This window comes from Triturus cristatus, chromosome 8 (genome assembly GCF_964204655.1).
Source record: "Triturus cristatus chromosome 8, aTriCri1.1, whole genome shotgun sequence".
Classification (NCBI taxonomy): domain Eukaryota; kingdom Metazoa; phylum Chordata; class Amphibia; order Caudata; family Salamandridae; genus Triturus; species Triturus cristatus.
Window position 1 is genome coordinate 1,068,255,112 of NC_140591.1, and position 22,816 is coordinate 1,068,277,927.

The window sequence follows — 22,816 nt, forward strand, 5'->3', positions numbered from 1 at the left end:
AGCGCACTGTCACGCTTCTTCAAAAAATTTCTAGATGCCATGCTGACAATGCTACACACACACATCAGCTTCCCCACAACCCCACAGCAGTTGGACCGCACCAAACAGGCTTTCTACCAGGTGGCACAATTCCCACATGTGATTGGATGCATCGACTGCACGCATATCGCCATATGCCCTCCGTCAGCAAATGAGTACCTTTTCAGGAACCGCAAGTCATACCACTCGATCAACGTGCAGGTTGTGTGCGATGCCAACAACATCATAACGGACCTAGTGGCACAATTCCCAGGGAGCACACACGACTCATACATCTTCCGCAACAGTGGAATGCACAGGCGACTACTCAATGGCGAATTTGGAGAGGGACTCCTGTTAGGTAAGTAGAACTACGCTTCCCCACACCAACACCACACATGTATGTACATCACCAATGCTAAGTCTATGCTTCTATCTTCTAGGTGACAGTGCTTACGCCCTGCGGGAATACATACTAACCCCATACCTAAATCCAGCAACCCCGCAGGAACATCGCTACAACGCTGCACACATCAGCACGAGGAATGTGATAGAGCGGACTTTTGGGATTCTCAAGAGCCGCTTCCGTATCCTCCACAAGACTGGCGGCGCAATGCTATACCAACCAGACACATGCTGTCGAATAATTGCTGTATGTGCAATGCTGCACAACATTGCCACCAGAAGGGGGATACCCATGGAGGTGGACAGGGATGACGACCCCCAGGCTGACCAACCACCCGCCCAACGACGACCGGCACACATCCCAAACACAGCAGAGGGCCATAGGAGGCGGACAGACATAACGCAAAATCATTTTTGACCCTGGGTAAAATGAGACATTACAAGTTGGTGTTGGGTGCAACTGTTTAATGCACAGTAGCACTGAGGATTGTGCAACAGAACTAGCATTGTGAATCATGCTCCGATTGCATAAATGTAAATAAAAGGTTCCTTAAAGTCAGGCCTGTGCAAACAGAATAATTGGATGGCCATGGTTGCTCCACCATGGACCTGCAGCATGTCCAAATTTCTAGTGGCGCTTGCCACGTACACCAAGCCTCCGCTCAGGTGCATCCAAACCCTCACCACGGCCTGTCCCCGTGGAGGCACGCGAACTTCGGCGCCTGGTGCTGGCCTCTGCCAGTGACACGCTGCTGACACTGGAGGCAGCCTCACTGGTGTCATCCCCTCCCAATGCTGCAGCACTGCATGTGCTGCTCTGAAGTTGTTCCACAGCAGTGGTGATGTGTCCCAGTGACTTGGCAACATCACCGCAGAAGTGCCCAAGGTCCACCTGCAGGGAGACTGTGCGGCGTGCCAACACAGCGGTGCAGTTGCTGTGCCGTTGTATGGCCTTGGTAGCGGCGGCAGAACGCAACATTAGCTGCCGGTTACTCCTCCTCTGGGACTCATGGCCCTCCCTGATGGCACGGGTGAGCTCACGTACCTCCTCCCTGAGCTGAGCATTGCCATCAGCAACCGCAGTGGTCTGGTCCCTGACCGCCGTGCCCATGTCCCTGACCGCGGAGCCCATGTCGGTGACTGCTGCAGTCATGGCGCGCATCTCCCTCGCTAGGCGCACGATGTTGCAGCTGATGCTAGCCACATGTCTTCCCTGCAGGTTCTGTGTGCGCAGCATCCTCTCCTCAATTGCAGAGGTTGTTGGGACATCCTGGTCAGCTGAGGAGACGGAACTGCGACGGGCCCTGTGACGCCGTGCGTGTCTTGAGCCTCCATGTGGTGCAGCAGGTGGTGTGGATGTGCGCTGCGTGGGTGCCAATTGCGGGGGGGGGTTGCCATCTCCTGCAAGGGCGCAACTTGGTGCCTGTGCCTCTGCGGTATTGTGGCTGTACTGGCTGCAGGCTGGCTTGCTGGTGCCGTTGCTTGTGGCGCAGGTGGTGGTGCCTTGGCTTGTGGCGCAGGTGCCTTGGCTTGTGGCACAGGTGCTGGTGCCATTGATTGTGGCGCTGGTGGAGGTGGTGCTGGTGGGGTGGTAGGTGTTGGCGGTGCGTGCGCTTCCTGCGCAGTCTCCTGGTCTGACTCCACGGGTGTCTCAGATATGATCAGCTGGTCGCTGTCGTCAGAGTCCCCAGGTGATGCATCTGTGTGTGAAACAGTGCATGATTAGTGGGATGATTACACCTACATAGTGTTGTACCCATCAATGTCCCTCTGTGGTCCAACAAATGAACAGTCTACAGCCATGTACAAAATATGTGTTGTGTGAGGATTTACGCCTGTACCTGCACTCTGGGCTGACTAGACTACAACTCCCAAGATGCAGTAGTGTCATGTGTGGAACTGTCTGTGCCAGAGCTGCAGACACAGTGAGATTGGGCTGGGGGCATGGGTATGGATTTACGCTATGCTGGGTGTGGCACAGGCATGCATCTTACCTTGGGCACTTGTGGCTGCGCCGGACGTGTCCATCTGGATCACCCCCACGACGGCTTCCCGCTCTATCGTCCCTTCCACAAGGTCCTCCAGGGCTGTGTTGGATGGTGCAGTGCTTGTTCCGCCTCCAGTCCTTCTTGCCTCCCGGAGCCTCTCAGCAATCCTCTCTTTTGCGTGCTTCCGGAGGTCATACCACCTTTTTTTAAGGTCGTCGATGCTGCGGCTAGTGACGCCAACCGCATTGACCCTCTCACGGATGCGCTGCCAGATGCGCCGCTTCTCGGTCTCAGGCACCTTGAGGGACAGCTTGCCAAAGAGGCGGTCGTGTTTGCTGGACACTCCCTCGATGAGGTACTCCAGCTCCCTGTCTGAGAACTTCTTCTTGCGCTTGCGTGCAGATTCAGCGCTGGATGGCACTTCCTGCGACATGATGGATGTGTGCTGTGAATGGCAGAATCTGTGTGGCCTCACTCTGCACAGCCTGTCCTTCTTTCCAGCTCCTGTCTGCTCCTCTGTCGAGGCTATGTGGGTGGGGCAGCAGTATTTCCTGGTTGGTGATGTCATCAGCCTGTTCCCGGAGCGACGCGGCAATTTGCGATTTCGCTATTACCGATTCGGTAATTGCTAATTCGGTATTACCGAACTCGCTATTTGCCAAATCGGTATTACCGAACTCGCTATTTGCTAGTGGGGCCGTTTGCGTGCCCCGCTATTAAGGAATCGGTAAATTTAGCGATTTTTAAGGAATCGCTAAATTTCACCGAATCTGTTGATGCATGCCAATTACCGATTCCTTAATGGCGATTCCTTATTTTTCGCTATTAAGGAATCGGTATTAGTTTGGTTGATGCATATGCCCCTTAGTCGGTAGTGCTACATCGACAACAGCGGACTCTAGACGTCTGAATTGGGATGTCTATCTGAGGTAAAAACAATAACAATGGAGTGTACATTAGGGCAGAGCCGCTGGGAGGGAATCAAAGTGCAGCTGTAGAGTCCTGTCCCTACATTGCTACGCCAAGGATGCAGGTCGGATGGGCGTGATGCCAGGGTTGTGTGTCCATCCAAATTTTCGGTATTGGTTCCCTCTTAAAACCGGCAGACTCCCCGAAATGCCAGCACATATCGAGCTGCCCAGCGTGTCCCCCAGGGTGGAGAAAGCCGCTGACCAGCCCGCCACTAACCAACAAACCAGTCAGGACCCCGCAAGGAGGCCTCAATCCCAAAACAAGGATCGCAGAAGCCCGTGTGACCAACCTGTTTATCTATGTCGTTGCAGTGGAGCGAGGATTCAAACGGAAGCCTATCAAATACTCACCAGCTCCTCCTAGAAGCGTCAGCCTTGACCTACCCCGTTCCACTGGAGCCAGGATAGTATCCGGTCACTGTGTAAGCCCTCCATAAGTACCGTACCAAGACAGGCGGAAGGGGAGGGGTCAGGCTGCTGATGGATTGCAGCTGCGATTTGTCCATGTGGGTGTACAAAGGCTGGGGAAACAAGTCGGCCATCTTGGAGTGTGGCCTCGTGCATTTTATTAATAACGGGCGTGAAAGTAGCCCAATGTAGGGGTATCGTGTGTCGCCTGCGAGGGCTGTAACAACTCATACCGAAGTATTGAAAATATCAGCAGGCACGATTGTTTGTGGGTGGGACTACAGGAGCTCTGCGTGTTATGTTCAGGGTATCATGTTTCAACTTGTGAGGTTGTAACTAATCCCATCGGCAATCCTCAGTTAACAATTGTGGGTTGCTAGCAGAAGCCTTGGGACTTTTGTGAGGAAGGGGCAGCCATATTAGTGTGTCTATAGTCGCACCCCTACACTCCATGTCTAATTCGGGCTTGTTGTATTGCCCATGCTTAGTACAGTGTTAGTGGCCCCCTGTTTAGGTCGGGCATCGTCCCAGATGAAGGCCACTGGGTGGCCATTATCATTGTCCGTTTAATGCTATAGAACACAGAGAGGTAGGACAAAAATGAGTGAATCGATATCATGGGAGTGGGGTCTTTCTCACTTATAACACCTTTTTTGGCTACTTAGTCAGTAGGTGCCAGATCGTGTTTTGGGTAATTAGTCAGTAAGTTCCAGGGGATTTCATCAGTCAGTCCCTGTTGATCAAGACCAAGGCGATATACCCATCTTTGCTCGATCCTTAAGAGAGCAGTTTGTGTAATTTTGAGGTGTGCTTCCAGTACCAGCCACTTCAGACTCTCAGGGGGGTGTTTATTGTCTTTGAAGTGTGTGTAAAGTTTTGTTGTTGACTTTTGGCAGCGAATGTTGCTTTTGTGTTCTGATATTCGCGTTTTTACAGTTCTCATTGTCATTCCGACACATTTTTTATCACAAGGGCACATTAATAAGTATATGCTGTGAGTTGTATTGCAATTGGTGTAGGTGGTGATCTTCCAAGTGAAGGAGTCAGACAAAACTACTTCCTTTGTGGATATTGTTTGTGGGCAAGCTACATATGTGCCACAGGGGTGGTGGCCCTGAACCGGGGTAGGTTCCACAGGGGTCTTTGGCCACTGGTCACTGCCTGTTTGTGTCTGGTATGAATGAGCGTGCCCTTTAAACTGCGTGTGTGCTTAAAGGCGTATCTTGGTCTAGGAATTGCAAGGGATCCTGTATTGAGAATCCCCCAATGTTTGTTAATGATTTTCTTTAGCTGGTTAGACCCAGGTGTGAAAGATGTTATACATGTAAGTGTATCATTGGGTTCCATTATTTTAGGCTCTAGCAAGGCTTCTCAATTATTGTTCCTTGCCCGCTTCATGGACATTGTCACTTGATTTGTGGGATATTGTCTCCTGATCAGGTTCTGGGGGAGCAATCGTGCCTCAGTTTTAAAATCACTGATGCAGCAACAATTTCTCCTGATTCAATGAAACTGGCCGAACGGTAGGTTATCTTTTAGTGCCCAAGGGTGGTGACTGCTGTGCTGCAGCAGGCTGTTGCTATCCGTTGGTTTTTTATATAGCGTGGTCTGTAGCTGACCATTGTTGTTACAGATACGGAGATCTAGGAAGGGTATGTCCGTGGCAGAGATGGTATGGGTGAATTTTAGGTATTCATTTTTGGTGTTGACCCATTCGCAAAACTTGATGCATGTGTCTAAATCTCCCTTCCAAAAAATGAGGACATCATCAATGAATCTCTTCCACAGTCTCAGGTTATCCAAATAGAGGTTGCTGGGGTGGTAGATGACCTCCTCCTCGAAAGATGCCATGTAGAGGCAGGCCACGCTTGGAGCAAATGTACTCCCCATGGTATTGCCCTGAGACTCGAGGAAGAGCTGGGTTTTGTAGCACACTCCATTATGAAGGTACTGGGGGTGGGTCACAGAACTGTGACAGTGGATCTAAGATCGAGCCTATTCACCAATCCACCTTTACCCCGAACAGCAGCATGGTCCCGGTCGATGTCCTCACATTTGAACAAGCTGTTCTGAAGGACCTCAAGAGTAGTACCTTCCAGGCCCCTTTCCAGAATCTCTCTAGAAATGAGATACAGGTGATAAATTCCTTGGCTGATGACAATGATACAGCGTGAGACCGGGGAAAAAGAGAGAAGGATGCAAATTTACAACTATCCCTTTATGCGTCGCAGACTCGACGTCACACTAGCTCATTCACACACGCATTCATTGGTGGGGCCCATAACACCAACACTCGCACGTCTCCACTCATGAGTCTGCACACAGGAGGGATGATGATTTTGCGCTGGACATGTGGGGGGTACCATATTACCTATAGGGAAGAAAAGTTATTTTACAGAATATACATTAGCATTCACCACCTATAGATTCCTAATCCTAAACATCAAGGCACTCCACCACTTGGTCGACAGACCAGTTCGTTGGATTGGTTGATGGTGATTTAGAACCAGCTAAAACACATTTAAGACTCAGAATCCTTTACTCTTTCATTGAAAAACCACAAACTCATAATTTGCGTTAATCATATTTGTTTATCTAAATATTATTTGCAATTAATATTAACATTTATGGTCGATCAAAGATTAGAATTTTATTCAATTAACACAAATCGCATGACATTTATATTTACCTATTCTTGCTATGTGGATTTTCTCTAATTCATTTGACTCTGCATAACCAAATTTAGCCGTTAAATTGTCCAAATAAAGCAGGCCAAATCTCAAAGTCCGAAAAGTTCTTTGCTCAGCATGTTACAGTCCAAAAGATCTCCAAAGGACCAGAAATCGTGCAAGCATTTGTCATCGTCTGTGGGGTCGATAGGGGTGTGCAGTCATCGAAACCGCAGAATGCCTAGTACGCCCCTCCCTATTCTACTACTCTTTTTATAATAAATTTCATGATAACATGAAACATTCTTAGGCCAAGAAAGAAGGTGATTGACTGGTTGGGGAACATCCGATTTTTATACTATGAGGTTCTCATGGATTTTGCTGGTTCATTTCCTCTGTCCGTGTTGCCCTTATGCAACATTGTTGAAGATATGCTTGTATGTCCCAATTGTTCATTTAGACCAGATTTTACTGACTGAAGTTTGGCAGTCCTCCATGTTCCTATCCTTGACCAGGAACACTGTGACTTGGGGTCGCCTGGAAGTTCACGGAACCATTCGAGTCTGCGCAGTAGGCATCGCGCTCACGAGACGGTGGCCACTTATGAACTCCATTTCGGACGCCATACTTTTGTATGCCCAAATGCCAACTTAAGCAAAACAAACACAAAAGAATAATGAATACAAAGAAATTAAGATTCTAATGTTAAACCCTCACTAATCCCTTTATGTATTAATATTTTCCTAGCTTTCAGCGACATTTAAAGCGACAATACTCACTTTTACGATCCAAACAGGAAGGCAAACGTCACATAAGCAACATAAATCATGCGATGTCCGATTACTACATGTACTACTATTAATATGCTTATATTATTTTAGTAATTAGAGTTATTTTGCCATGCAAATAGCAATAAGTCCCACGTGTAATTGGTGTTTACGAAATTTGCAAAAGGTTGATTAGTATAACAAATTATAATATAAGTAGGTTATACGGTTAGTATTTTCATGCAAATAGAGGAGGTATACAAAATGCTGTTTTACCTGCTCCATCAATCCCCCCTTTGGTGATTTTTAACATCACCACACTACCTTAAATCTTTATAAAATTTGGAAGTAGAAATTAATTCAGTTCTCTCAATATTTTGTTAGATCACATGACTGTTTCCCCTGTCTCTTCTCTTGTCTTTTTATACATATTCTCTTTCCATTCTTCTAATTCTACCTCTTCAATTTATCTTTCTTTTCTTTCTTTCTTTCTTTTCTTTACAGTTTCTCTTTTTATGTTATTTCGTATTTTCCTTCTTTTGCTACATCGACATCCTAATATCAGAATTAATACTAGAATAATCACACATGTTACTGGAAATATTACCTTACCATTTTAGCAAAAAGTCTTTAATAGTAGAAAACCTTTTTCCAATCTTTTCCCAAATACCTTCAACCTCCAGTGGAACAATCGCCTCATGCAAATCAGTTATATTCTTTATGTACGTCTTTAAATCTTGACTTTCATCAGGAATATCAGTACAACAATGTTGAACCTTCAGCTTTCCACAGACTCTACCCTCTTTTGCCAAAATTATATCAAGGGCAGGTCGATTTTACATCACCATAGCTCGCATGGCAACCATTTCAGTATTTACCAATAAAAATCCTCCAGCAGTGCTTGTTGACAAGCGATCCACTACTGTTGATAATTTTCTAATTTTGTGTGTATTCAGAGATATTCCAACTGCTGGTATCAACGCTCCAAAAATGTCTCCTACAATTTCTGACCAAGATTCTCTTCTCCTACGTGTTAGTTGTTTACCTAGCTCATGTGCACCATCTTTTCCTCTTCCCACATGAAATATCTTTGGGAAAACTAGGCCTAGATAACATGTGCCATACCAATGGTCAGGTAATCGATAATAAGCTTTGTTCCTGCAGATAAAATATAATCCAGGAAATACCGGATAATTTCCTCCTTTAAATCCCCGTCCACCCATGATTCTATAAGTATCATGGCAATCACTTGTACACACACGACTCGGACCCTTATAGAGAGCAGAACCCTTATCTACTAACTAGGTAGACTCTAATTATATTTGGCCATATATCATAGGTTATCTTTGTAAAGCCTAAAAGAGAATTATAACCACAACCTCCTGTAACATAACCCGCCAGAAGTGGAGAATTCGTGATATTTATATTTATACATGGCAATTTTGGCCTGATTGCATATAACACTTATGGTCTACAACACAACCAATTTCCCTTGGTCTTCCATGTTCAGGGGGACAACAAAAGATCGCATTTATTCAGAACAGAAACAGAAATATACTTCTGCCAGCAGCATTGTATAAGGCGACTACAGAAGCCCACGCTCCAATTAGGAAACGTGAAGTGATCCCTATAAAGGATCGTCAATATTATCCCAGGGGCGATTTTACATACCCTCTAGTTCTGGCAGACAAATTTTATGTCTTGATAAAGGTGATTATAACAAGAAGTTATCACCGAAACGCGTCGACGCAACCTAAAGCGTATAATTCAAGTCTCCAACACCATAATAGATACGCTGATTTGGTAGTGATACTACTCTGGTGTCATTAGAGCGGAGAAAGAATATACAAACCTGTATCCAACAAATGTGTGTTGTAACTGTTCTGTCTGCTTGTAATTGTGCAGGTAGCAATTATATATATTGTCTCAATTTTATCTTGTTTTAGTTCAGGGATTTAGTCTAGTTATCCCTAATGACTGTTTTTTAATATATTCAAATAAATGAACTTTTAACCTTTCCATATTTTGTTGTATGTATTTGTTAAGTTATAAGGTACATTATTTTATACCTGTTTTTATTTGTGCCTTAAGCGAACCCTTTCTCTTACCTAGGTTGAATAACCCTATTTCCCTTGGCCTTCACAAGGGGTACCTCTCTGTTTTTCATAATCACTTGTACCTACAAAATAGTTATCATATGCAGTTTGATTTCTTCTAATACACAACTTCCCTTTCTGAGGCCAATCTAGAGCCATTGTTGGACTAGCTTCTCCTTTCAAATTTTTTTCTCTTTCAACATCCCACACTGTCTTTTCTTCTTCTCCCTCAGGTACCTTCTTTTGCATTTTTAGTCTCCTTTCATCTTCCATATCTAAGAAAGTCTTCTCCTCTCTTTTCAGACTACAAGTTAGATTATTTCTGAATATTGACTCTAATGTTAATTCTTTAGTTTCTAAGAAAAATTCACCTAACACTTTAGCAGGTTTTACTTTATTTAGTTTATTGACTACAGGTACTTGTGAAAATATGTTATCTACATCCGAAAAATTATATTCTAGTTTCCCTATTTTGTAAAACAAACTTGCTGATACGCTACATGTTATTCCATATGTCACTGGGAGGTGATGGTACATCACTCCCTCAGACACTGATGCAGGCAACTGCATGCAGACATAACAGTCCCTCACATCCATTGTTTTAACATATTCATACAATAATTTTGAAAAAACATTGTTAGAAAAATCAGTTATGGACCCATCTTTATGCAAATAATTTCTATCTATTTTAGTTGGAAAAATCTTCTGAATCTTTTCTACATCCGTCTTATTCTCACTATGACCCTCTATTGTTTCTAATGTAACCTTAAATGAGACCATTAAAGCTAACGCACTCCACAAAAGCATTAGTAATCCTGTACAACAACAACACATTTTGCACCATCTTCGAAGGAACACGCATGTTGATTTTCTACTTTCTGTGTTTGCCATTTCGGAAAATGATCAGTGTCTTTTGACTTAGCCTTATCTACTTCACAACTAGTTTTGTCTGAACCCAAGGCTCTAAGCACCTACTTGGTTCTTTTCTGTTATTTCTTTTATTTAGTAATTTTCAAGTTTCCTCCTTCTAGAGCACTTTTGTCCTCTTCAATTTGGCATTTGATCGTCTTTCACTTTTCTTTCACAATCTTGATTCAGAATTTCCTGAACATCCGTCTCTTCCCCGATGTTGGACAAGATAACTCTCAGGATTTCCGATTCTTCGTCGTCCTCAACCACTTCTGGTATAGTCACCTTTAGATCTCCTTGGCTGTCTGCCTCTTCTCATGCTTCAGGAAGTGTCACAAACGACCATTCTGGTGACTTATAGTTCAGGTTAGGTTTTCTCGTTCGCTTGCTTTCTTCTGATGGTGTCTGTTTAATGTCTTTTGTTTTCTCTTGGCTAGACACCTCATTCACTTGTTCAGCTCTAGATGAATTTACTTGAGTCAATCTGTATCTCAATCTCTTAATCTTGTTTGGCCAAATTTCATCCTTTGCTGCCCTTTTTTTTGCTTACTTCCCTTTTCATTTCTCTCAGTTCTCCATGCGCTTTTCCTCAGGACTCGACCTTCTGGAACTTCTTCGTCACTGTCCTCCGATTCGGTTCTAACTTGACTCTTACTTTCAGTAGTCCTTCTTTCCACCACTTTCTTTTTCTAATCTACTTCTGTCCCTCCTCGTGGTTCTTCCACACAATCTTCCTGCTGACTAACTGTCCCTCCTTCTAACTGGATGTATGGTTTCCCTACATCTCCTCGGGGGTCTTCCTCAACAATCTTTCCCTCACTCTCTGTATCTGGTACCTTACCATCTACTTCTGTTATTTCAGGTGGAATTTCTCTTGATTTTTCATACGGAACTTCTTTATCAAGAATTTCTTTGACAGTCTTGTCACTGCTTTTGTTTACACTCTTGTGTTCTTGTACTGGTTCAGTGTCTGATTCTGAGCTGGTATCAGAAATCAGCAATTTTCTTCTTAATGGCAGATTCTCTGGTGCTATAGCTGAACTTGGTTCTGACTCCCCACTTTCAGGAGTTTGTCTTGATCTTATTTCTTCCGTGTTAGACCTGTCAGCCCTTTGGGTGGTCCCTCCTCATCATTATTTATTTTGTCCCACTTTTGCCTCAACCCCTGTTTGAATTTTTCCTTTTTGGGAACCACCAGACTTTTTCGTGTTGCCACAGATTCAGGGAACCATTTTAGCTACCCCTGAAACTTCTGTCTGAGGGCCTGAAGCACAAAATGGTGGCCTCCCATGACATCACCAGCATCCACTGGAACCTACCAGCACCTTCCAGAACATTCCAGGAGCTTCCAGAACCCTGTGACCGTTGGAGGCGGTTTAGAATGTTGGGAGGATAAGAGAGGCAGTTGGCAGTTGGAGCTGGCAGTTGGCACCTGACTGGTGAAGAGAGAGGAGCACAGCAGTGAAGGAGGAAGGAGTGAAGCAGCAGGGGTGGAAACTTGTGCCTGGAGTGGGGTCAATAAACCCACCCTTGATACTTGTCCCTACTGATGGATCCCAGCCTATAGCCCTGTGTGGGAAGAAGTCAGAAGAAAACCATCCTAAGGACCTGGACAGCAGGAACAGGCCTTAGAACCAAGAAAGCAGCAAGATTCTGACCTGAGAACTGGTTTCCCTGGAGCCTGGCGTCGAGTAGCCGAAGACCTGGAGCCCGAGGTGGAGAAGCGGCGCTGACTGAGGTAGCAGACGTCGTACCCGGAGCCGCCTGAGGTCGAAGAGGGCGCCGGCGGGGGTCGAGAGGAATACCAGAGGTCGAGGAGGAAGTGAACCGAGGTCGAGCGAGCGGCGTCATCGGAGGAGTGAAGTCCGCCCTCCGGAGTCGTCGGAGACCGAGGTAGAGGTGAACCGGAGGTCGGGAGTGAGGATCGCACTCCGGAGTCGCCCGGAACCTGAGAGGAGGAGCACCGGAGGTCGGGGGTGAGGATCGCACCCCGGAGTCGCCGGAAGTCGACATCGAGGCCAGGCCGGCCGACGTCATCGGAGTCGAGAGCGCCATCGGACCGGAGCCGCCCGAAGTCGACATCGTGAAGAGACTGCCCGACGTCGTCGAATCGGAGGTAGAGATCGAACCGAGGCCGCCGACATCGGACCGGAACCGCCTACCGGCGTCGACAAAGAACTGACACTGTGCCGAGGCCGCCGAGACCGAACCGGAACCGCCTCACGGCGTCGACACGACTCCAGCGGCGTCGGAACATCAGAAAAGGGCAGTAAGTGGAGTAGAGGGCGCCTAAGGCCCTGTGGAGACCTGAGAGACTACTCTAAGGGGCTAGGGAGGTGCTGAAACCCACCTGACTGTGCCTGGGGTGAACTGGGACTAACCTAGAGAGGTTGTGTGGAGAGGAAAGCCAGGGCATTGGAATTCCCCCCTTTGATCTACCTCAGTTTAGGCCTCAGCCTTTGCCTCAGCCAGGGAGTAGGACCCCCCAAGCCTTCCACACCCTACAAGTTGTGCCTGGGCCAAATCAGCCCTTAAGTATTGAAGTGTCATCTGATTCATGAGTGTTATTGTATACTTCTAATTATTTATTGGGGAAACTGTATTTATTAAATTCTTATCTATTTAATGCTGCACTGTATTTATAGGTCCACAGGACTTGTTGGTGTACAGTATTTATTGGTACAGTATTCATTGGTACAGTATTTATTACCTCAAAGTATTTAATTGTCTGTATATATTGCACTTGTATTTATGCCCTGTTATTTATGATCACCCCTATTTATTTCAGCAAACAGCAAATATTTATTTGACCTGCTCTATTTAAGAATTTGTATACTGTGAGTGTTATTTATTTTCCCAATCAGCAACTAAGAGAAAAAGATAAAGAAGAATATTTTCATAATTTTTACGGTGTAGAGTCGTTTTTGGAACGGATGCACGCATGGTTATTGTATGGGTATATTGTATGCTTAGCACTGCGCCTGTTTCCTGACCACTCGAGCCAAGCTACCCCATTGTGTCGGGAAGGCCCTCCACCACCCTGCGGAGTGGGAGTGGGGCTGTTTCCAACATAAATTGGTGTTCAGTGGTGGGATAGAGCTGTGCCTACATATACTCAACAATAACTGTGGGTAGTCCATAGGCCTACACCGGGAGTTTTCTCACAGCGGCCTTCCTAATTGTGGGTTTTTGTTTTTTCCAAATTTACTCTGGTGGTGGGAGGAGGTATTATTAAAGGTACCCCCCTGCATTGTTACTGCACAAAACCTGTCCTCTAACCTGAGTGGGCAAGATGGAGTTTGTTCTTGAAAATCTAGACACGTACACTGTGGCCCAACTCAGGGAGTTTTGCCAGCGAGAGGGGGTGTACTGTCCCCCAGGAGCAAAGAAGGGTGCACTTCAAACCAGCTTAAGGGCTTGGGGGGAGGCACGCAGGGAAAGCAAGGCTGAGGAAGAAGACAGGGATGGAGAGCCTGACCCCGAGGGGGCTGAGATGTACCAACCTGAGGTGGGGAACCTGTCCGCAGGGCCCAGGACACTTTCTAGGGGGGGCAGCTGTGCCTCTAGCGGGGGCTTGTCTGAAGTGGAGTTAGCAGACCGGAGGGAGAAAAGACAGCTCACATGGGACTTAGCAAAGCTGGAGAAGGAAAAGGAGGAGCAGAGGATGGCCCATGAATTGCGCCTGAAAGAAATAGATCTTCAGATTTTGCGAATCGGGGCACAACCTGTTCCCAATGGTGGCAGCCAAAACCAAGAGTCCACCAGGGAATCCAAACCTTACCTGCCAAAGGACATTGTAGCGAGCTATGGGGCAGGTGACGACATCGCCAAGTGGCTAGCAGCCTATGAGGTCTCATTGAGGGCCCATGGGGTTCCAGCGAAGTATTGGGGAGGGGGACTGTATAAATACATGCCTCCAGCTGGTAGGGATGCTTTATTGGCCCTCGAAGAGGATGAGCAAACCCACTATCCCACCATGAAACTGGCGCTCATCAGGAAGTTTGGACTTACTCCGGAAAAGTACAGACAGAAGTTCAGGGGTAGTCACAAACTGGGCACACAGAATTGGGTGGACTTCCTGGACTATGCAAAGAAGGCACTGGAAGGTTGGATTCAGGGCAGTGAAGTAAGGAACTACGAGGAGCTGTTTGACCTAGTGTTGAAGGAACACCTACTCGAGAAATGTTTCCCTGAACTGCGGCAACACCTGGTGGATAGCAAGCTGACCAGTCCCCGGAAGCTTGCTGAGGAGGCGGACATTTGGGCTAGTACCCGGGTGTCCACCAGGGGGACTGGAGGGGATACTCAAAAGACCGGACAGGGCGCCCCCCAGAAGAAAGAAGGAGGGGAAAAGAAAAAGGAGTTCTCCAAAGGCCCCCAAAATAACTTCCAAGGGAAGGGAACAGGATTCACCTCTAAGGCTAACCCTCCCAGAAACCCTAATCCTGGCCAGAGTCAGCAGCCAAGGGTTGTCCATTGCTACGAGTGCGGTGGCGTTGGACACTATAAAGGAGATCCGAAGTGTCAGAAACGCTCACCCCCTCCCACTGGAGGAAAGCCCCCCGGAGTAGCTAGTGTAGTGCTCGGGGAGGAGATGCCCTTAACTAAGGGAAGGGAGTGGGCGGGTGTCACTTTAGTGTCCCTGGGAGAACGGGAGATGGTTCCTAAGATCCAGGTGCCCGCAAATACTGCAAAGTATGGGCAGTGGATCACCATCAATGGCCAAAGAGGGGAGGCTCTGAGAGACACAGGAGCCAGTATGACTATGGTACGTAGCCAACTGGTGTCTCCAGAGCAAGTCATTCCCGATGTACTCCACCCAGCCGCGATGGCTGACGGCAGAACCGGCCACTATCCCGTGGCTGAGGTTCCCTTTGAATGGGGGGGGGTTGCAGGTTCACTTCGAGTTGCCGTAAGCCCTGCCGTGCCAGTCGATTGTCTGCTGGGCAATGACATGGAGCACAACGCTTGGAAGGAGGTGGAATACCGGACTCATACCGAGATGCTGGGTACACCTGACTGGGCCTGTGTTAGCACAAGGTCCGTGACTACCCGAAGAGGGAGTTCATTCCGGCTGGAGCCTGGAACAAAGGCCCAGCCAGCTGCCAGTCAAGGGAAGAACCGAGGACAGGAGGAGCCTGCCTTGGCGTCTCCCCCCCGTAGGACGGATAGGCCACCGGAGGTGGTGGACCAGGAGTCTGCGGAGGGGGACGTTACCAACCTGGAGGACCTACCCATCCCGGCCGAGTGGCACGTGGAGGGAGGCCCGTCCAGGGAGGAATTCTGCCAGGGCCAGAGGGAGTGCCCTACCCTTGAGGGGCTGAGGCGACAGGCCGAAGCCCAGGCAGCAGGGAACGTTGAAGGGAACTACAGTGTTTACTGGGAGGATGGCCTCCTCTACAGTGAACCCAAGGCACCCCTACATGGATCGTCACGAGCCTTGGTAGACCCTCAACGTTATCGAGCCTTCCTTTTAGAGTTGGCTCACGAGATACCATTGGCAGGACACCTGGGGCAAGACAAGACCTTCGCCCGTCTTGTCCCACACTTTTATTGGCCTCAGATGAAAGTGTCGTCCGATACCTACTGCCGGACATGTGTGTCTTGCCAAGCCAGTGGGAAAACAGGGGTGAAGCTGAAAGCTCCCCTGGAACCACTTCCTGTCGTTAGCACCCCCTTTGAAAGGGTGGGCATCGACATTGTGGGTCCGTTAGATCCGCCAACATCAGCTGGTCACAGGTTTATCCTGGTTCTGGTGGATCATGCCACACGGTACCCAGAGGCAATACCTCTGAGGACCATAACAGCACCTGTTGTGGCTAGGGCCCTGATGGGAATCTTTACCCGAGTGGGTTTTCCCAAGGAAGTTGTGTCCGACAGGGGGACCAACTTCATGTCGGCATATATGCGGGCAATGTGGAAGGAGTGTGGAGTGACCTACCGGTTCACAACTCCTTACCACCCCCAGACCAATGGTCTGGTGGAGAGGTCTAACAAAACCTTGAAGGGCATGATCCGAAGTCTGCCTGAAAGCCTGCGGAGGAAATGGGACGTCCTCCTACCCTGTTTACTTTTTTCTTACAGGGAAGTGCCACAGAAGGGAGTGGGCTTCAGCCCCTTCGAGCTTCTGTATGGGCACCCTGTACGTGGACCTCTTAACCTGGTGAGAGACGGATGGGAAAGAACTCCCAGAAAGCTCCCCCAGGATGTGGTGAGCTACATGCTGGCCTTCCGGAGCCAAATGGCTAAGTTGTGGAAGCAAGCTTCTGACAACCTGGAAGCCAGCCAAGCAGTGATGAAGGCGTGGTATGACCACAACGCTCACCCGGTGGAGTTGGAGCCTGGCCAGAAGGTGTGGGTGATCGAACCGGGAGAGCTTAGTGCCCTCCAGGATCGCTGGTCAGGACCCTTTGAGGTGTTGGAGAAGAAGGGTAAGGCTACCTACTTGGTGGACCTGAAGACCCCTCGTCAGCCCCTGCGGGTGCTGCATGCCAACCGCCTCAAACCCCACCACGAGAGGCCCGAAGTCATCTTGATGATGGTGACTGACGGAGGAGAGGACGTGGAAAGCGAGCCTCTCCCTGATCTGTTTGCGTCTCAAGAAAAGGATGGGTCGGTGGAGGGAGTGATTCTCTCCCCATCTCTAACTCCTGAACAGCAGGAGGACTGTCGCCAGGTCCTGGGGCAGTACTCCTCGTTGTTCTCCCTTGTCCCGGGTAGGACTCACATGTGCGTCCATGACGTGGACACAGGAGACAGCCCACCTGTGAAGTCCAAGATCTACCGGATGTCAGACAAGGTGAAGGCCAGCATTCATAGTGAGGTCACTAAGATGCTGGAGCTAGGAGTGATTGAACCTTCTAGCAGCCCCTGGTCCAGTCCGGTGGTGTTAGTACCAAAAGCTGCACCACCGGGTGCCCAACCAGAACTGAGGTTCTGTGTGGACTACCGGGGACTGAATTCAGTGACAAAGACTGATGCTCATCCGATCCCTAGGGCGGATGAATTGATTGACCGGCTGGGAGCTGCCCAATATCTAAGTACCTTTGACCTTACTTCAGGGTACTGGCAGATCTCTTTGACTGATGGAGCAAGGGAAAGGTCAGCCTTCTCCACGCCCAATGGCCACTACCAGTTCTGTGTGATGCCCTTTGGGCTCAAGAACGCACCTGCCACGTTTCAGCGTCTGGTAAACCAGATCCTCACCGGAATGGAGAGTTTCTCTGCTGCTTACCTGGATGACATAGCCGTCTTCAGTAACAGCTGGGAGGATCACTTGCGTCACCTGCAAGCTGTTCTCCAGGCCCTGAGACAAGCTGGATTGACGATCAAGGCCAGCAAGTGCCAGATCGGGCAGGGGTCGGTAGTGTACCTTGGACACTTGGTGGGTAGGGGAACGGTGCAACCCCTCCAGGCGAAGATCGAGGCCATCATGGCCTGGGAACCCCCCAAGACACAGACTGAGGTCCGAGCATTTTTGGGCCTCACGGGATACTATCGCCGCTTCGTGAAGGGGTACGGTACCATCGTAGCCCCTCTCACGGAGCTCACGTCCAAGAAACAACCTCGACGGGTAGTCTGGACGGAGGCTTGTCAGCAAGCCTTTGAGAAATTGAAGAAAGCCATGTGCGAGGCCCCGGTCTTAAGGGCCCCAGACTTTTCCAAGAAGTTCATTGTCCAGACAGATGCATCAGAACATGGCATTGGGGCAGTGTTATCGCAACTCAACGAGGAGGGTCTGGATCAACCCGTGGTCTTCCTATCCCGGAGACTACTTCCCAGGGAACAGAAGTGGAGTGCAATAGAGCGTGAAGCCTTTGCAGTGGTATGGGCTCTGAAGAAGCTGCGGCCATACCTGTTTGGCTCGCACTTCCTTGTTCAGACCGACCACAGACCCCTTCGTTGGCTGATGCAAATGAAGGGGGAGAATCCCAAGTTGTTGAGGTGGTCTATTTCCCTACAGGGGATGGACTTTCAGGTGGAACATCGGCCTGGAGTGGACCACGCCAATGCAGACGGTCTCTCAAGGTATTTCCGCCTTAGTGATGAGAACTCCCAAGGGGTTGGGTAGCTCGCCCCACTTTCAGCTGGGGGGGACGCGTGTTAGACCTGTCAGCCCTTTGGGTGGTCCCTCCTCATCATTATTTATTTTGTCCCACTTTTGCCTCAACCCCTGTTTGAATTTTTCCTTTTTGGGAACCACCAGACTTTTTCGTGTTGCCACAGATTCAGGGAACCATTTTAGCTACCCCTGAAACTTCTGTCTGAGGGCCTGAAGCACAAAATGGTGGCCTCCCATGACATCACCAGCATCCACTGGAACCTACCAGCACCTTCCAGAACATTCCAGGAGCTTCCAGAACCCTGTGACCGTTGGAGGCGGTTTAGAATGTTGGGAGGATAAGAGAGGCAGTTGGCAGTTGGAGCTGGCAGTTGGCACCTGACTGGTGAAGAGAGAGGAGCACAGCAGTGAAGGAGGAAGGAGTGAAGCAGCAGGGGTGGAAACTTGTGCCTGGAGTGGGGTCAATAAACCCACCCTTGATACTTGTCCCTACTGATGGATCCCAGCCTATAGCCCTGTGTGGGAAGAAGTCAGAAGAAAACCATCCTAAGGACCTGGACAGCAGGAACAGGCCTTAGAACCAAGAAAGCAGCAAGATTCTGACCTGAGAACTGGTTTCCCTGGAGCCTGGCGTCGAGTAGCCGAAGACCTGGAGCCCGAGGTGGAGAAGCGGCGCTGACTGAGGTAGCAGACGTCGTACCCGGAGCCGCCTGAGGTCGAAGAGGGCGCCGGCGGGGGTCGAGAGGAATACCAGAGGTCGAGGAGGAAGTGAACCGAGGTCGAGCGAGCGGCGTCATCGGAGGAGTGAAGTCCGCCCTCCGGAGTCGTCGGAGACCGAGGTAGAGGTGAACCGGAGGTCGGGAGTGAGGATCGCACTCCGGAGTCGCCCGGAACCTGAGAGGAGGAGCACCGGAGGTCGGGGGTGAGGATCGCACCCCGGAGTCGCCGGAAGTCGACATCGAGGCCAGGCCGGCCGACGTCATCGGAGTCGAGAGCGCCATCGGACCGGAGCCGCCCGAAGTCGATATCGTGAAGAGACTGCCCGACGTCGTCGAATCGGAGGTAGAGATCGAACCGAGGCCGCCGACATCGGACCGGAACCGCCTACCGGCGTCGACAAAGAACTGACACTGTGCCGAGGCCGCCGAGACCGAACCGGAACCGCCTCACGGCGTCGACACGACTCCAGCGGCGTCGGAACATCAGAAAAGGGCAGTAAGTGGAGTAGAGGGCGCCTAAGGCCCTGTGGAGACCTGAGAGACTACTCTAAGGGGCTAGGGAGGTGCTGAAACCCACCTGACTGTGCCTGGGGTGAACTGGGACTAACCTAGAGAGGTTGTGTGGAGAGGAAAGCCAGGGCATTGGAATTCCCCCCTTTGATCTACCTCAGTTTAGGCCTCAGCCTTTGCCTCAGCCAGGGAGTAGGACCCCCCAAGCCTTCCACACCCTACAAGTTGTGCCTGGGCCAAATCAGCCCTTAAGTATTGAAGTGTCATCTGATTCATGAGTGTTATTGTATACTTCTAATTATTTATTGGGGAAACTGTATTTATTAAATTCTTATCTATTTAATGCTGCACTGTATTTATAGGTCCACAGGACTTGTTGGTGTACAGTATTTATTGGTACAGTATTCATTGGTACAGTATTTATTACCTCAAAGTATTTAATTGTCTGTATATATTGCACTTGTATTTATGCCCTGTTATTTATGATCACCCCTATTTATTTCAGCAAACAGCAAATATTTATTTGACCTGCTCTATTTAAGAATTTGTATACTGTGAGTGTTATTTATTTTCCCAATCAGCAACTAAGAGAAAAAGATAAAGAAGAATATTTTCATAATTTTTACGGTGTAGAGTCGTTTTTGGAACGGATGCACGCATGGTTATTGTATGGGTATATTGTATGCTTAGCACTGCGCCTGTTTCCTGACCACTCGAGCCAAGCTACCCCATTGTGTCGGGAAGGCCCTCCACCACCCTGCGGAGTGGGAGTGGGGCTGTTTCCAACATTCAGTATCTGATTCTGAACTTGTATCTGAATCTTCAAAGTATTCTCCTTCTTTGTTATCCACTGGATTTGGAATTCGCAAGGTGTGACTAGCATGAATCCAGTTCTTCACTCCTGCACATTTTACAGCTGTCGTCGTGGTCAGGATCACCTGACATGGTTTACCCCACCTTAGGACCACACAATTTCTTCTTCTATGCACTTTTATTCTCACCCAGTCACCCGGGCTCAGATCATAAGCTGGCTTCTTTTCAAGAGTGGTGGCATCCGATTCAACCTTATGAAACACAGAATGAATGGAATCAGCCAACCCCTTGCAATAATCCAACACCAAGTCATCAGATATAGGCAATAGCTTGTTGACGGGTATGAAAACATGTTGCATTGCTCTCCTCATCCCTATTTCATGAGGACTCAAGCCTGTATTCCTATCTGGATTAGATCTTATAGTCATGAGTACCAGAGGCAAGACATCAGGTTATTTCAACCCTGTGGCTAAACACATTTTTCCTAATCTGTTTTTAATGGTGCCATTTACTTGTTCCCCCACACCAGAAGCCTCTGGGCGATAGACACAATGCAGTTTCTGTTGTACATTCAATGCTTCACAAATTAATTTCATGATTTCATTATGGAAATGTATTCCTCCAGCTGACTCGATCGTGACTGGAAAACCAAATCTAGGAATGAACTCTCTCAATAGTAGCTTGGCAACTGTAATTCTATTACTCCTTCTAGTTGAGTATGCTTCCACCCATCAAGAGAACAGACAAACCATCACTATAACATACCTCAACCTGTTGCAGGGAGGCATTTCAATGAAGTCAATCTGCATTCTTGTGAAAGGTCCTCCTTCTCATCCTATCGTTCCCAGACTTACCACTGTTTTTCTTATAGGATTGAATTGCTGACATATAAGACATCTTTGACAAAGGCTTTCAGCTACAAGTCTAAATTTTGCATTATACCATGTCTGTTTGAAATGTCTGATCATAGCATCTCTTCCTACATGTGCTTGTCCATGATACATTTGTGCCATGGAAGAAACCATGCTATCAGGCATGACTGGTCTTCCATCCCGATAAACCCGCACATAATCTGTTTCCTGTGGTGCACATCCTGCTTTTACCCACTGTCTCATTTCCTCATCTCCTGCTTCTTCCTGCAACTGCCTCACTTCTTCCCATGTATTCACAGTGTTAGTAAACAAGAAAGGACATGAATTCATTTCTTTTTCTCTCCCGCGATTCACAGAGTTCTGATTACGTGCACAATACTGAGCCATGTCGTTGGCAAACTGGTTGCCCACTGAAATATAATCAGCGGACTTGGAATGCACAGCACATTTCACCACTGCTAACTGCTTAGACAGCTGTATCGCCTCAAGCAATTTTCCAACCACTTCTGCATTCCTGATAGGAGTTCCACTTGATGTCAAAAACCCTCTTTAGGACCATATCTGCCCAAAGTCACGCGCTACACCGAAGCCGTATTGACTATCGGTTATCACAGTCACTCTCACATTCTTCCCCAACTTGCATGCTCTTGTTAATGCAATAAGTTCAGCAACCTAGGCTGATTTTACTCCTTTCAAACAAAATGCTTCCAATGCAGATGCTACCGTACATACTGCATATGCTGCACTCAGAATGCCCTCATCCGTTCTTAAGCATGATCCATCCACGAACATCACATAGTCACCTTCTGTCAAAGGTATATCTTTTATATCAGGACGTGGTTTGGTACAAAAATCAAGTACTTCCAAACAGTCATGATCCACATCATCTCTGACTTCCACATTCTCAGCATCAGGTAACAATGTTGAAGGATTCACATTCAGATATCTCACAAGGCTCACATTCGTTGCACCTAAGATGACTTTCTCGTATTTAGTCAAACGACTATGCGTCATGAACGGAGTGTGGCTCCTTGTTAAAAGTATTGCCACATCATGTGGTGCAAACACTCTCACAGGATATCCCATCACAATTCCTTCACTCTGTTCCAGACTCTTACAAGTAGCTGCTACAGCTTTCAAACAACCAGGCAATGCTACAGCTACAGGGTCTAACATAGCTGAAAAATATGCAATTGGTCTCCTCAATTTTACGAGTTTCTGTATTGACACAGAAAGTGCACATCCATTTCTTTTGCTGCAATAGAGCTCAAATTATTTCTCATAGTCAGGCATGCCAAGAGCTGGTGCTTCACACAACCCATCTCTCAATTGTTTAAAAGCCTTCAACTCTTCTTTATTTAATTCAATGGGATCTGTCAAGCGTACAAAAGGTTTTGCAATTAAGGAAAATTACTAATCCACTGCCGACAATATCCAACCATTCGAAGAAACATTCTCACTTCTCTTTGAGTCATTGGGGCTCTCATTCCTTTTATTATCCTGATTCTATCTGCAGTTACTTTTCATAGTCCTTTTTCAATTTTGTGGCCTAAATATTGCATTTCTTTCTGACAGAATTGCAATTTCGATGGGGATACTTTAAGTCCTC